Below are 13,284 nucleotides of genomic sequence, written 5' to 3'. Positions count from 1 at the left end.
TAAATCCTCAGAATCCACCCTCTCCACATAGGTTCCACGTCAGATACGTAAAGTGACACACTAAGTACATAATCATCCTGGAGCCTATCCTCGTAAACATCTTCAGTCCCGTGATTCAGCTTTCTGGGGCCTCTTTGTTTGGGTTTAGGGAATATACAACTTCTTGTAAGTGTCTCTGCATTTTGTGTAATACCCTAGATTTCCATACATCCCATCCCGTTTCAAAGTTCACTTCTTTTTTTTTTATTAATTACACTTTATTCATTTTGTATCCCCCCATTAGCCCCTCCCTCCTCCCCTCCCGATCCCACCCTCCCTCCCCTTTCTGCATGCATGCCACTCCCCAAGTCCACTGATAGGGGAGGTTCTCCTCTCCTTTCTGATCTTCTTAACCCCTGAGAAAGAAAATAATTATGTCTTGCAGAGGAATCATAACATTTCTGCATCTTTCAAAATGTTAGAACTGGTGAGTATCTCAGTTACATGTGATTCTTGACTATGAAGTTTGGAATAACTTTTGACTTTAGCTATGAGCCTTCTGTAATAATGGAAAGCCCTCTTTAAAGGTGCTGGCCACAAGAGATGAACTCAGCAGCTACTGCCGTGTTCTAGTGAAAAAAGGCTGAGGCTGACTTCAGGTGCTGGGTATTCTCACTGAGGCTGTAGAAAAAATTAAGTGGCATTTATGAGACAAAACATCCAATCACACATGAACAATAAAAAAATTATAAAGATAATAGAAAAGGTTAAGAGAACACCAAAATTTCTGGCTTGAGTACTGAGTAAAACTAAAGATATCTTACTGAGGAGGCAGACACAAAAGTCCAGGCATGGGAGAGCAAAGACTATGACCAAGCATTAAGAGGAAATTTAATTTTAGTGTATCTATGGGACAACTTGAACACAATTGCCAGGAGATAAAATCAGAGATGAAATCTTTTTTACAAAAGCATCTGTCCCTGTGATGCGTAGATCTACAAGTAAGTATAATGAGAATGGCATATTTTATCAATTGTTTATGTTTATGTATTGTTCTTTGGTGATAAAATTCTTTTTAAAAATTTAGAAGACTCACTAAGTACTGTATTTAATTTTTAAGATTTGAAGACAATCTAACAGTGACAATTATTTGACAATCAGGCATTTCCACAGGTAGTTGTAACTCAGAGGGCAAATAAAGCCCTATAATGGCAACTAAGCCAGGGCTTCCCAAAACCATTCCTACCACTTGTTTCATCAGTGTCATATAGAAAGTGATATGGAAAGCATGACTTCTTAAAGCCCTAATAAATGGTCGGTGTCTGTAACCCCAACATTGAGGATTTTGGAAGTTTGAGGCCAGTCTAGGCTAGAGAGAAAGACTCTGCATAGGTAGGTAGATAGGTAGGTAGTTAGATAGATAGATAGATAGATAGATAGATAGATAGATAGATAGATAGATAGATAGAAGAAAAACTCAACATATTTAAAATGCAAAGCATGACAGTATGATATGCATATGAACCATGTATTAATTACTATAATTAAATGAGCTACCACATCTATTACTGTTCATGTTTGTTAACTATCCCCAAACATGTTCATTTATTTTTTTAATTTTTATATTTGATATTAATAACAGTTTATTCATTTTGTTATCCCAGCTGTAGCCCTCTCCCTCATTCCCTCCCAATCCCACCTTCCCTCCCTTGTCTTCTCCCATGCCTCTCTCCAAGTCCACTGATAGGGGAGGTCCTCATCCCCTTCCATCTGACTGCAGAAGACAACGTAGCCAGTCCTGATGAAAATGCTCTTTTTTTAAATCCTATTATCTGGATCATTGAAATGCATGCTTTTCACACCAAGAGAGACAGTGACAAAACTAAGTCTTGGGCTTGTCATAGTAAATGATTACAGGCAGGCAATTTCATTAGAAAATGAACATTTTATTGCCACCCATGAAGCAAATGCTAACGCCAGGAGAGCTGAGCAATTTCTGTAACATCTCTGACATATTTTAGATGCTAGAGAAACTTGTATGACCACACAAACATTTGAACACCTTTAATCAACGGATCAATAAATGATTAGCCTGCCATGTTGCATTGTAGGGGTGCACAGAAGATAAATTGCCTTTATGATTGCATAGTTTAGCCTTTATAAAATGCCAGACAGATTTGGAATGTGATATTCTTTGCTAATTTGCCTAGCATCTCTTTCTGTGTGTCCCTCATTCCCTACTTTGTGTGTCTGTGTGTACATGCGTGTGCATGCTGGTGTATAGATAGATTAATCAGCAGATAACAACCCCAGTTCCTTTCCTCTGCTTTCTCTCTTCCCCTGAATTCTCCTGTGCACATAACAGGTATATAGTTGAGTATAAAAGGTTATAAAATACTTTTAACTCCTAAAACAATAACAGTCAAGAAAGAAAAGCAATAGTTACAAAACTACAAAATCCAGTTGCTGAATATCCAGGGCAACCTGCTCAAAGATGCAGTCATCTATACTGACTATAGATAACGGTGGTGGTTTTACAACTTGTGGAAACTCTACAAGAATGGAGATGGCTTTGGAAAGCAGACAGATATGAAAAAAATAAGGTAAAACCTGGAGCAAATGGGATAAATATTGAAGTATCCAAATGTCTTATCATGTGTAGGACTCTTCATTATTAAAAAAAAAAAATAAGTGATACTAGCAGAAGAGAAAATGACTGGTTGATTGCTTGAACATGCCTTTAGAGATTATCTACCTTTACTTGGAAAGTCTAATTGTGGTTTCTCAGAATTTATTCTAAGGTCTCTTTTATCCCCCATCGTCTATATTTCTTATAGGACTTTATCAGTCAGTTTCTACCATCATGACTCAATCCACCCAAGACTATTTTGATGATGTACCGTCCAACTGTATACTCTGCTTCTATACTATTATAGAAAATTCAACCCATTATTTCCCACTGTAACACCTTTTCCTCAAGTCAATAGGTGATGCATCCATCTGAACGTCTGCCATAAAATCTGAAAGTAATTTTCTTTTACATTTTTTATTTCAAGATTATAATATAATTACGCTTTTCCCTTTTCTTTTTCCCCTCCAAACCCTTCTATGTACCTTCCCTTACTCTCTTTCAATATCATGGCCTCTTTTATCATTAATTGTTATTATATGCGTAAATGTATATGTGTATACATATATTCCTAAATGTAATCTATTCAGTCTGTCACTTAGTGTCACTTCTAGGTATGCTTTCAAAGCTAATTATTTTAGTCCTGACAACTCCTGTGTTTTTATACTCCATATACAATTAATTACTATGTACTAATAATTACCTGTCATAACTATTTCACACGTATGCCCCTTTCTGTTTTCCCAGAAAATAACTAATGAGTTTACAAAGAATGTCACTCAATGGCTGTAAAAAGTATTGCCTGTTTAGACAACACTAGAGTGTCATGGGAAAAGAGTATAGCAAAAAAGTTCCATGTGTTTATTTCTGATATAAAAATGATGGTTATAATTATCACTATGAGCAACATGGTTGCTCTCAATATCCACAGTTTTATTCTGCTGTATGTACTAAGATTAGAACCATATATATCATGTGTGACTTTTTACTAAGATATAAGATGATAGCAATATCATAATCCCTTTGGGGAAAATTGTCAACCATTATTTACAACTAGAAGACTGTGAAGTGAACAGTACAGGTACATGTTTGAGGACGTTTGAGTCATGCTATTTAAAAATAAGAGAGCAGATTTGTCCCCATATGTATGAATTAATATCATGGCATGTAAATATGGAAAGATTTAAGAACAAAGGAGATAAACACATTTATCACATAGAAGAAATTTTCATATACATCTCTGTCTGAGGTTGAGAAGGCAGTTTTCAGAAATAGTTTGCTAGCCATGGAGGAAATGAGCCAGGAGCAAAACCATCACAAAACAAGCAGATGCTTGGAAGTTTCAAGTATGGAGGATGGAGCCTGAAAATCATTCAATCTGTGTCCTTCCATTTCTGACAAATGGGTCCAGAATGCTCTCACTTTTCCAATTCCTCTTTTGAGACTTCAAAGAATGTTTGCATAGACTGCAAGTAATCAGAACCCTAGAGCTTTGCAAAAGGACAACGAATCTATGTTCATGTGCAAATAAAACCCTGCTGGGAAACAAGGAGATTGATCCCCTGCAGGAGGCATTAAAGAGACTCACGTTTTCCTAGTGCTGGTAATTGATGACTCTTTGATATTGCTCCCAGGACACAATTTAACAAGGTACAACCCAGTGCTTACATTATAGGATAGAATGTGTGTTTACAATAGAAACACAACACAAAACGACAAACAAATAAACATCTCCTCACATCCAGCAAGAACCAGCTGTCCCATTTTCCCAAGAGCGAGCTAGTTGCCAAACAGCTGAACACTGCTATGGTTCACTTTGTAGCATCCTATGTGAAAATGTTGACTTTTTGCTCCTGGGTTGCAATTTCAAAGTCCCTTCAACTACTGAAATGCACACAAAAGGTTACTAAGACACAGACTATTCAGTCATTTATTTTTAAAATATCATATACACAGTATCTATTCTGCAATAACATTGTAAAGACCTAGAATTGAGTAGATGGATAAGTGATGGCTACTTCAAAGGAATTTCAAAGCCAGTGAGCATAATATAATCAGAGTTCTGCAGTACTCCTGATAAAGTCCTGAAGCAGCATAAACAAGCAAACAGTAAAACAAAACAAAACCTAGAAAGAAATTCCAAACACCAAGAAAGTACTTTATGTATACAGAGAAGAGAGATTGCATAGTAACTATGCAATGCACTGATAGGGAGACTTTCAAACGTGTTGACTAGGAGCTCCAAACGCTGCAGTGAGGAGGACACTGGCCTTGGTATAGGATCGGCATGAAAGAGTGCATTCAACTGTCTCAGTTTCTTCTGCTCGGTGGTGTAAGTGTTGCTCTTTGCATCAGTGCAATCACACAGTTGTACCTGGCACGTGTCATCAAGGAGCGTAGTCAGGACCTTGCCCAGCTTGTGCTAGGTATGGGCCTTCCACCTCCACGCTTGTGAAACAAATAAACCTTTAATGTTCAGAAAGTTAGTTGTCTCCCATAGTTGTGATAGTGTCCCAGACATAACACAAAATTATATATATATATATATATATATATATATATATATATGTATATATATACATACATACAATTGATACATTCATAAATGATATAAAAACCCAACCATATGGGTGTATGTATTGTAATAATAGTTAATTTTTTGGACTCATGGGGTGTCATTTACATAAATTTGGCATTGTTAGATTCTCAGGTTCACAGACAGAAGAAAGTTGACAAGGAAAAACTCTTGAGAAAAAAAAATTAAAAATATGGTATCCATTAGATAAACATTTCCAGAAAACAGAGTAAGTCTTGAACACATTGGAATTGCAAGAAATAAGAGCAACTATCATCATATTTTTTTATAAACACCCAGGCCACAATATTTAGTCATAATGAGCTAAACTGTATAACAGTAAAAGAAAAAAATGGTAGTATGTGCGTAAATGGGTTTGTGATTCTTGTAGCTACTATTCCATGCCAAAATCAGTCTTTTGTAGGAACCTGCATTCAAATATAGCTTATAGGGTTGTTTATTTCAATGTAGCATGAGAATGAAACAGACTGTACAATTGAGATTCCTGAGGCCCAGCGAATTAGCTCAAGACCACACCAATTTATTTCTACACTAACAGGTGAAGCATATATTGCTCCTTTTATATGAGAAAAACAGCCCCAAAGCCTTGTAATTATGTGAATCTGTAACAATTCGATTAGCTATTCACTTATTTTCAGTTTAAAGATAGAGGCCCAGAAAAAGTGTGCACATTTCACTACACGCACTGATATTGTAGCAATGTTTTTACTTTTTCTGACTGTAAAGTTATGGCATCACATGAACTAAACAGCTTGCCAAGGGAACAGAATTATTTAATGATGGAGAAGTTCAGTGTGTGCTCTCCCTTCAGTCTGTCGTTCTGTAACGTCCCAGAACATTCTAGAAACATTTTCACATACCACCTGGGATTTCCATACATCTTCACATAATGATAAGGAAAGATACCCTTACTAATATTTCAAGATCATTCTATTTTTTTTTAATTCACCTATAGCCAATCCCACTGCTGCTGACTGGGCTCTGCTTTTTGTTTCAAATGTGTGGTATTGCTCCTCTGAGCCAACAAGTCAGAGTTCATTCCAGACATAGAGGATTCACCTGATCAATGCAGGAAGTTCTCATCTCTCAAGTGTTTCTTTCACTTGAGTCCAAATGTCATTTAGTTCACAGAACTCATCAGACTGCCCTATAGTGAAATCTTAGGTGTCCATTACTTTACTCCATGAGGATTTTAGGTATGGAAGGTTACACATCATTTGGACCAGTGTACGTGGAAAATAATTGTGGGAGTAGGGTCAGATTCTGTGAAGTGGTGAAAAGCAGACTACGAAGAGAACTCAATTAATGTAACCATGAGTGAGCACCTTTACTGCTGAGAGTCCATATCTTCATCTGTTAAAAGAATATTATGTAATCCTACCCCACATTTAATAATAATCACTAGCAATAGTGAATGCCTTTTAATGCAAGTGTCAGGTAGAACAGTGCTTTTAGAAGATAGCTTTTATCTTATTGGGGAATGTTTCCTCTAGTCCTATACTCTCTCTAGGACTTTCATCACAGTTTTCCTCTTTAATTCCATTAACATGCTTTATCACATGTATTGACATTTGTGTGTTGAACCATCTTTGCATAGCAGAGATAAAACAACTTGGTCATGGCAAATATTTGTCTATATTCTGTTTGCAAGTATTCCATTGCACATTGTTTTAGCATTTTGGGGGTCTGTGTTTATAAGAAAGGCTGGCCCTTTTATTTGTTGGGCCTTTACTTGGTTTGAGTATTAGACTAATATTGTCTTTGTAAAAAGAGTTTGTGGACCAGGCTTTCTCTCTCTCTCTCTCTCTCTCTCTCTCTCTCTCTCTCTCTCTCTTTCTCTCTCTCTCTCTCTCTGTAGTGCCAGAGTAGGCTGGTGCACTGTGGTGGGACCCAGATTAGATCTGGTGGGTGGAGGAGGTTTTGCAGGGAAGGTTCAGACCAACTTACCAGGGTAAATCCTAGAAAAGGATGTGGAGATTCATGCAGGATGGAGAGGTTGGCTGTGTTGTGGGAGCAGCTTTAAATGAAGCTTTTCGTAGGCATTGGTACATTACCTCTAATGTATGATGATGATGAATAAAACTCTTTGCTCCACTATTTATTGCAGAGACCTTAAGAATCATGAGTTGTGGCTAGCTCTATGGGTCTCTTTTACTCATTTGCCCATTTAGTTTATGGATATCCATTTCACAGCCAGTTAGATAAAGGACAAACATTCTAAGACTGTTAGTTGCCTTCTTCTCAGTTATAGTCAATGGTTTATTTCAAAATCCTATTTTTTTTAATTTTAGTAACATTTAGTGATTCATCTAATAATTTAATAGCATGTTTACAAATTCAATTAAACTTTTTTATTAAATTTGTTTAATTCTTATAGACCTTCTCTTTGTTACTAGACCAATGCCATTTATGGTAGACAAACTATGTTGTGAATCAATTGTTGAAGCATTGAAGGTTACATATATTGAGGGAAAGGCAAACCAATGACTTGCCCAACTTGATACCCATCCTGCTCGTGAGAGCCAACCACTGACACTATTAATGATACTCTGTTATGCTTGCAGACATGAGCCTAGCATAACTGTATTTTGAGTGGCTTCATCCAGAAGCTGATGGGAACAGATGCAAAGATCCACAGTTAAACTATAGGCAGAGCTCAGGGAGTTTTGTGGAAAGACTGGGAGGAAGGATTGGAGGAGCCAGAGAGGTCAAGACACCACAAGAAGACCTACAGAGTAAACAAGTCTGTGCCCTTGGGGACTGAACTACCAACCAAAGAGCATGTATGGGCTGGAGCTAGATCCCTACACAAACATAGAAGGTGTGTAGTTTGGTCAACATATAGATCCCGTAACAGTGTGAGTTGGGGCTGTCTCTTACTTTGTTGCCTTCTTTTGGATCCCTTTGCCCTAGCTCACCTTCCTTATCTGGCCTCAGTGAGAGAGGAGACAGTTAAGTCTTTCTACCTGAAGTGTCAGGATGGGTTGGTAATCCTTGGCAACCCTCTAAAAAGAAGAAGGGGTGTGAGGGAAGCAGTGTGAGGGTGAAACTGGGAGGAGAAGAGGTAGGGGGCTGACATCAGGATATAACGTCATCAAAAAAAAGTGTGAACAAGATTTTAAAGTTCTCCTCACCAGAATGCTGGCTTATGGGTTGTTTATAGAGACATGGTGATCACATTTGGTGAGTGCCTTTTCACAGTCAGAGGTGTGGCCACATGAAACACATCTGGTTCTAATCACCATGTCATGAGCTGCTGTTCACTTCTTTGTGTTGTAAGCAGAAGGATATTATATGCTCAGGTTACTTTCATATGCAGCTTTTAGTATTTCTCACACACAGAATATAGGCATAGGCTCAGCTGTTCCAAGGTGCTCTTGCTAGATCATCAAACTCATTGCATTGAAAGAAAAGTCACCTGATTATTGTGGAATACAAGGGTCAAGTGAGATTAAATGAAAAGTAGGGTAGGCATGAGATATGCTCATATAAAGCTCAGCTTTATATTTTTCCATAATACCTAACCCCAAAAATAATTATTACAAAGAATAATGTCATGATGGAACTATTATGGCATTGTGTGCTGTATATTGTCCTGGTTTCAGAGCATCATTTTTCAGAGTCCAGTTGCAAGGATGGCCTATGGACAAACAGCATACACTGACAGGTAATCCAAATGGGTAGAGAGAAGTGCTGCTATTTTATCACTCTGTGGTATTATGAAAGATGATAATTTGTCCAAACCATTGTTATATCTCTTTAAATGAGTTTGAAGAATGCCAGTAATTGACCTGGCTTTGGAAACTCCATCAAGAAACAAGACAATAGTTTCACTCCTTTTTATTGTGATTAGCATAACTGCGGTGGTTTGAATACTAATGTCCCATATAGAGTAATGTGTCTGAATGCTTGGCCTATAGGGAGTGGCAACATTAGCAGTGTGGCCTTAGAGTATGTGTAGCTTTGTTGGAGGGAGTGTGTTACTGTGAAGGCAAGCTCTGAAGTTATATATGCTCAAGCTATACCCAGTATGGTTCATATTCTTCTGTTAATGTATTAGCATTCAAACCAATCTTCCAAATCTACCTTCTCTACCCTGTTACAGTGATGAGTCATTTCCTCTTTTTATTTTATAGACAGATTTCTGTTTTTCTCCCTTTACCTGTCTTTCCCTTTCCTCCCTTTCCCTTTTCCCCTTCTCCCCTTCTCCTTCTTGGTGGTAGTTTTTCTTACTCAATTAATTTAATAAACGTATCTGCTTTCAAACTTAATTATCCAAGTTCGGCCCCTGAGCCTCATGTGATGGAAGAACAGCATCAACCCCCACATATTTTCTTCTGACTTCCACATATGAACTATTGCAAGTATACTTGTATTGCACAGCATACACACACACACACACACACACACACACACACACACACACACACACAGGATAAATAATATATTACAGTAGTTTAACATAATTGCATTATTTAATTTTGTCTTCTTTATGGCCATCACTACTGAAAAGAAAGACATACTTTAATTTCTTTCAATATTATTATGTAGTCAATATACAGCTTGGCTAGGTAATGTGATTTTAAGACAGAGAGCTCCATGAAGAAGTAAACCTAAAAGGCCTTTGTCCTAGTTTGCACCTGATTAAGTACTCCAGAAAGATGCACATGGCACAATTAAGTTTAAGTACCTCCTCAGGTGCTTCGCAAAAAGTCATTCTGATGTAGTAAAACCCATCCACACAGAAAGGGGTAAATTGATCCATGTGAAAATAGCATCCTTTTTTATATAAAGTTCATCTGCCTCTGCTGTTTATTACCCACCTGAAGTCATATGCTTGTTCTTGTGACACCCCACATGCTTGCTGAATAAATTATGATTAATATGGAAAACAGGGAGAAAAGTGCCTTCTTGCACACAGGTGTTACTATCAACCAGAAAAGGACTTCTAAAAAGCGAGAGAAGTGAGACTAACACTTCAGTTGTTTTAATGGCGTAACTGTGTAGAGGGGGCTTCTCTGTACTTAGGTTAGGTTAAATGGGAATCTTAAGACACTCCTGCTGGAGATAACTCGTAATTCCCCTGTGCCTCAGAAGAGCCTCATAAAGAGGCAATCTGGTAATGAGCAGCATCGTCTGACAATTTGCCAGAAGGAAGCCTCATTTATTTAGTTTTATTTTTTAGCACTTTCCCTGCATGATGATAATTTTAATAGACAGTGTGATTCAAAGAATTTGTCTCAAGTCGCTAATTATTCCAATCTAGGCTGCACTCTCAGAGGCCCAATTACAGCAATGCCCCAGAGAGTCAATACCATTTAAGTTTCTGAATCAGTCAGTGTCTCATCTCCCTGCTTCATCTTTAGTTGGTGGAGCTATGATTATTCCTCCAGACACCATCTTTCCTCGATAGCAAAATGTTTCCAATATTCAGTCAATCAATCAATCATTTATTCATTTATTCACTCATATTAGTTAGAATTTTGTTGAACATGTTATTGTGTATAGCAATATAGATGGATAAAATATCCATCTCCATAAACAATTTACTCTTTGTAACCAGTGACGTTTAGCGAAATACGGTGTTTCAGGTGGCTGAGGAAAACCTCATAATAGAACATAAGGTGGAGTGAAGGGATGGAAAGATTCAGATTCAGAGAGCTAGTGTGGAAGTTAAGGAAAAACATCTTACAGAAGTAAATTGGTTCCTAGAGTAAATGTTTAAGAGGAGTTAAAATGAATAGGAGAGTTTTCATCAGAGAAAAAAGTGTGAAGGTGAGAACTCACATGGCGCTGATATCACAAAAATTAGGTAGGGCATGTGGCTTTAAATTACAGCATAGAAGGGACATACAACATTTCAACTAACTGTCTATGCACTCAGATTCAGGTTACATGACACTTGTGTTTTACCAATTAGCAAAATGTAGGTTAGGACTTACCTAAAAAACATGAAGCTAAGGAGAAATTGATGTAGAACTCCAGCCAACTCGGCTGATCTCAGAGCAATAGTCTTAATCATGGGATCATTTGCAGAAGAGCAAGATCTCATTTATAGGTCTAATCACAAGTTTCTACTACCTAACTTTAATGTTAGTTGGAAAATAAAAGAGAAAACCCCAAGACAATCATATAGAAACCAAAAATCCTAGTTGAGAAAAGGTTATTTCAATGTTGACAGAGCATTGATAAAGTATGCAATTGTAATAGTGACATGACGGTGGCTCTGGGGAGATTTGAGTGTCATTAAAGAGATGCATTGAGGGCAGGTTGCAGTGAATAAGGACAATCAGGAAATGGAAGGTGGCTTGTGGGTTTCAGGCACAGATCACTAAGCATAAATGAATTATTTATGTAATTTTCAGTGCAACAATTGAAATCATTATGATATTTGCAGATTTGATGCAACAGTCAACCACCTTATCTTATAGTGCAATTCAGAAATAACAGTTTAAGCCCAAGGTATAAAATTTAAGTCCTCTGCACATCTGGAGAAATCCATTCCCTATGCATTAAGTTTCTCTAAACACTGTGTTGAACAGATTTTTCCCCACTATAATATATACAGAAAATAATTCTCTCTCATCAATCTCACAAAACCTGCTCCTTGCGCTTTCAGCTTTGCAATGACCTTTTCTTATTGCCTGAGTAATGCCTGCCTAGCCCATTCTGTAACAAATACAGATTGCTTTCCTTCTCCTTCTGTCTGGTGATGGGCTGATTAATAGCAGAGCAAGTGGATGCTCCTTGAGATTAATTAATCACCTGTCATAATTGTTCAGCAGTTAAATAAGTATTCATCTGGGGCTAGTCAGAGTGAAGGTTGACAGGTTAGAAATGGGAGGAGAGTTCTCACCACAAGATCAGGGCTAGGCTCTTGTTAAAATACAGCTTCCGAGTCCCTGACTGACTGTGTGGAGAAGTAAAGTGTCTCAGGGGCTGGGCACCTATAAAAGATTAAGAAATAACAGATCATTGCATACTTAGCATTGAATTATTCAGATGCTCCTCTTACAATGGTAACATAATTAGCACCATCTAAAGAAGAGTTGGCATTAGTCTCATTGCCCATTAGGGCAATGGAAAGTGGCCACAGGACATATTAAGCAGGAGGGGACCTTTGTTAAATGTATCTAGGCAGTATTAAGATAATTATATTTTACCTCCATTCCACACCAAATCAATAGAAAAAGGAAATATATAATAGGGGGATGTTTTGACCTTATAGTTTGTTAATTTGGTTAGTTGGTCTTCCTGTATGTCAACACGGCTATAGACATTAGTAATAACCAGTCTGCAGTTCAACCCATTGAGTCTCCTGAAGCTTTGCAGCCATTTCTTCCCAGTATAAAGCATATAAAAAAATAGAATTTGTGCACTGGATACATAATATCAACAGCATGGAAGAGCAGAGAGAGAGGGGCAGATCAGCTTCTTCCTTCTCATCACACATGAAGATAAGGTTTTTAATTTTTTCTTCTGCTGCTGATTTTGGAACATTGTCAATGAATAGGAGTTTGAAATCCTTTGTGGTACATTATAGAAATTTAGCAATGCTGATTTAGATCTTTAGTTCATATTCTAGCACTTATAAGCATTCTTTTCATCACAGATAAAGTTAGGAAGGATTAGAAAGTATCTAAAGATGGGTACTTATAATATGGTCTGCAATCATGGAATACTTAGTACTAACTGTGGGGGTAATTAACAGTATTGATTTTTTTTCAGGGTCTTTAGAATCAGAAAAACTGATAGAACCATCATCAATTCTGGTGGGGGTGAGACATAAATTTAATCTTTTTGGCCACTATATCTCACCTGATGGCTTAGGGAACTGGTGGGCAGTGCAATTCTTTCTTTTCTTTCATTCGGTGTTTATTCAAGCCTATGGGGATATAATTTTACACTGTGAGATTAAAGACCTGAAAGACAATCTGTGAATCATTTTATTCCCAAGGACAAACAGTCTCTGAATAGGATTTGCAACAATTCTTTTCTAGATTACATTTGCCCCCTGCAAAGTAACCTGACATCCTACATCATATTTGTGTTTCTTTTGCACACTCAGTTTTCATAAGAC

General features: G+C 37.4%; 1 pseudogene; it reads left to right on the top strand.

Annotated features, from left to right (window-relative positions):
• The first annotated feature begins 4,895 nt into the window (after window positions 1-4,895).
• Window positions 4,896-13,284, top strand: part of LOC129688439 (PRELI domain-containing protein 1, mitochondrial-like) — a 48,277-nt pseudogene continuing 39,888 nt past the window's right edge.

This window comes from Psammomys obesus, unplaced genomic scaffold, assembly GCF_907164565.1.
Source record: "Psammomys obesus unplaced genomic scaffold, mPsaObe1.curated_primary_1811, whole genome shotgun sequence".
NCBI lineage: Eukaryota > Metazoa > Chordata > Mammalia > Rodentia > Muridae > Psammomys > Psammomys obesus.
Note: the sequence above shows the minus strand (reverse complement) of the source record. Positions and strands in the feature narration are given on the sequence as shown.